This window comes from Pinus tabuliformis, chromosome 3_1, assembly GCF_031772625.1.
Source record: "Pinus tabuliformis cultivar Carrire ecotype Pingquan chromosome 3_1, CPIR1, whole genome shotgun sequence".
NCBI classification, from domain to species: Eukaryota; Viridiplantae; Streptophyta; class Pinopsida; order Pinales; family Pinaceae; genus Pinus; species Pinus tabuliformis.
Window position 1 is genome coordinate 966392980 of NC_142301.1, and position 3283 is coordinate 966396262.

Consider the following 3283-nt stretch of genomic DNA (forward strand, 5'->3'; position numbering starts at 1 on the left):
CACAATAATATTTGGACTATAAACTTAATCTTATTCTCTTGGAGCACTTCAGGATGAGCTACGGATGTGGTACATGCAGATCCCAGAGGGAAATACGTGGTTACCTATGGGATGACTAATATTTGCATGCATGACTTCAGTTAGAACTCAATCAGTTGAGTTTGGTGGAGTTGATGGAGTTGTGTTCAGTTTAGCTTTGTTAAACTGGTTGTATTTAGTCTAACTGGCAAATAGACTAGAGATGAGTTGGGTGAATTAGTTATTAATTAATTCACAAGTTATTAACTCATAATACAACTAATGAATACATCAGTTAACTCAGTTGCATGTCAGTGCATGTTCAGTTCAACAGGGATAGGTGGTAGAGAATCAAATTGCTATCAGTTGTGACTATAGTTGTGCACCAGATCTTGCACAATAAAGGGATTGAGTATGCCAATGAGTTTGCTCACGTATTTGCCCACATTATAGCTTGTGCTCACGTCCAAAAAATTATGAGTGATTATTTTGAGGTGAAATACGAGTTTGGGAAGTCATTCTCATCAGTTCTTGAGCAGGTATTGAGCTGGAGAGGCAGGCAAGCAGTGGAATAGATTTGGAGATCAGATCTGAGCTGTATTGTGTGTAACAGGTGGAGATACTTGTGAGAAGTATTATGCTTTGTAATGTTACATGATTCAATCAATATAATATACAGATAGTGTGGGGTTTTTAGCGAGATGCTTTCCCCGGGATACATACTATGTTTATGAGTTTGATTGATGCTTCTATGTGTGCCTGTGAATGTTTCTGCTTCTGTAAATTGACGATCAACGTAGAGGAGATTATGTATTATACATGTTCCACTTATAATTGTATGATCAGGATAATCTCTATGAATAGTTGTTAAATTATTCAAAATTTCTACAGTTGGGGGGGAGTTGCAGGGGGTGGGGTTGAGATGAGTGAAAATGAGCCGTAGGGATTTAAAATTCCTTTTGTCTGTAATGAAAAATATGTCATCGCAAAGTTTTTTCTAGCTTTAGGTGCTCTCGACAATCATTGTTTTGGTGAAATTTTATTTTGACAGGTGTTAGGGTATGGCTGTAGACATACTGGGACAATATTGGAGATTTTATGGCTTGCTACATGTAGTTTGGTGCTAGAGGTATGCATAAAGAAATGGGGCATGTTGCCTGCATATATATCCTATGACAGGACCATACCCATGAAGGATCTCTCTCTCACTAGCTTAGATCTTTGATTCTATGTTTGTTTCAATGCATATCTTACCATAGATAGGGTGTTAGCAGATTAGGCTCTAAATGAGGATTCACCCTCCTGCATGGGATGCGACAATACTTATCAGAGATAATGTGGCTAGATTCTTTCAGATCTGGTTGTATCAAGGGAGACATTTTTTTCTGGTAGCTTCTTTGGATCCAAGAGCAGGTATCTTTCTCATTCTTTTCACAATGGGAGTTGTTCGAAAGATCTCAACATGAAAAATGAAGGAGACTTTTCACCCTTCTCCGTGGGATTCACCCTCCTGCATGGGAGGCGACAGATCTTATTAGAGTTGGGGTGGCTAGATTCTTTTATATATGGTTGTATTAAGGGACATATTTTTTGTTTGGTAGCTCCTTTGGATCATAGGGAAAACATCTTTCTCATTCTGTCCATGATGGGAGTTGCTAGGTGGATCTCAACATGGAAAAATGAAGGAGACTTTTAAGATATTTGTAAAAACCCTAAGTGGGAAATATGTTCTCTTAGAGGTCTGGAGCACAAATCTAGTGCACAATTTGAAGCAGACCATATTGAACATGTCGGGTTTGTCAGTGTGGTCACAAAGCTTTATTTTTGAAGGGGAAATGTTGTAAAATGACACTCAACTAAAATATTATGGAGTTCAAGGGAACTCCACTATAATATTAAATCTAAGGTCGAGGGGAGGATCTTTGAGTAACCAATTTCCCTGTGGATTTGTATCTTTCATGTATATGTTGAAGGGTAGGTGGTCAATGAACAAATCCAAAATCTACTAAGACCTTAAATTGTCAAGAAAATGGAAAAGGTACTAGCTATGGATGTAAAATCCCTAGAGGAAATCACACTTCGTCGATCTACAAATTAAGGCATTAATATATCGGTTTAATGGTTTTTGGCTGAGACCTGAAGATTTATATCAATGGGTGTTCTCTTCATGGAAAAAAAATTACGCTATCTACTTGTGCTCAAAGGATGTTTCATAGTACAATTTGATACACAATAAGACATGAAAGTTTTAAATGAAGGATCTTGGTTTTGGGGTAAAGTCGTGCTTTTTGTCACCCCATGGTTCCCAGAATTTGATGTTACAAGCATGGTGGTAACAACAATGTTGGTTTGGGTAAGGTTTCCAAAGATCCCTCTTCCTTTCTGACACCATCAAGTCTTGAACGGCATCATAAATACTCTTGGAAAATACATTTGCTAGGACATTTGTAGAGATCGACCTTAGCAAAGGTCCTGACTTGATCATCTTCTTTTAACACATGAAAAATTTCATTGGACATAGATGTTAGATTATGAGAATACAACATTCAGAGTTTGAACTTGTTTTCAAACATGGCATTTGTAGAATACCTTCCCTCAAGCAAAAAAGGCCCCATAGCCAAGGGGTTAGGAGCATCAGATAAATTTTGAGGTAAAAAATGGTCTCAAAATAAAAATGTACAACAAAAATAAAATTTATAAGAACTAATATGATTCAATATGATAATGTCAACCATGGGGAATGATTCACCATTTTTGGAATAAAAAGGTAAAATGATAAAAAAATTAAAAACTACTTTTTCAACTCGTATTTTCAATTTATCTCCCTACGATTTTACCCAAATTTCTTTCGAAAGCACTCGTTGGATGCAAAATTGATTTTTCATCCAAGGAGTACCCATGTTGCATACTTTTGATGGACCCTACTACACAAAAAATGTGGAATACATGAAAAATGTGATTGCGATCACATTTTTCAAGTAGTAGGGTCCATCGAAAGTATGCGACATGGGTACTGAGTAAAATCGTAGGGACAAAGTTGAAAATACGAGTTGAAAAAGCAATTTTTTCATTTTTCCCTCCAAAACTTGATGAGGTAATCTAATTTTATTTTATTATTTCCGCTATTATTTTATAATATTCCTTAGGAGGCCCATTTTATAACTCAAAATTTCTCTAATGTTTCTTGATTCTTCAGATGACGAAAAAGAACAACCAGTGGAAACAACTTCAAATATAGAAGAAAAGACACAACTTGACAACCAAT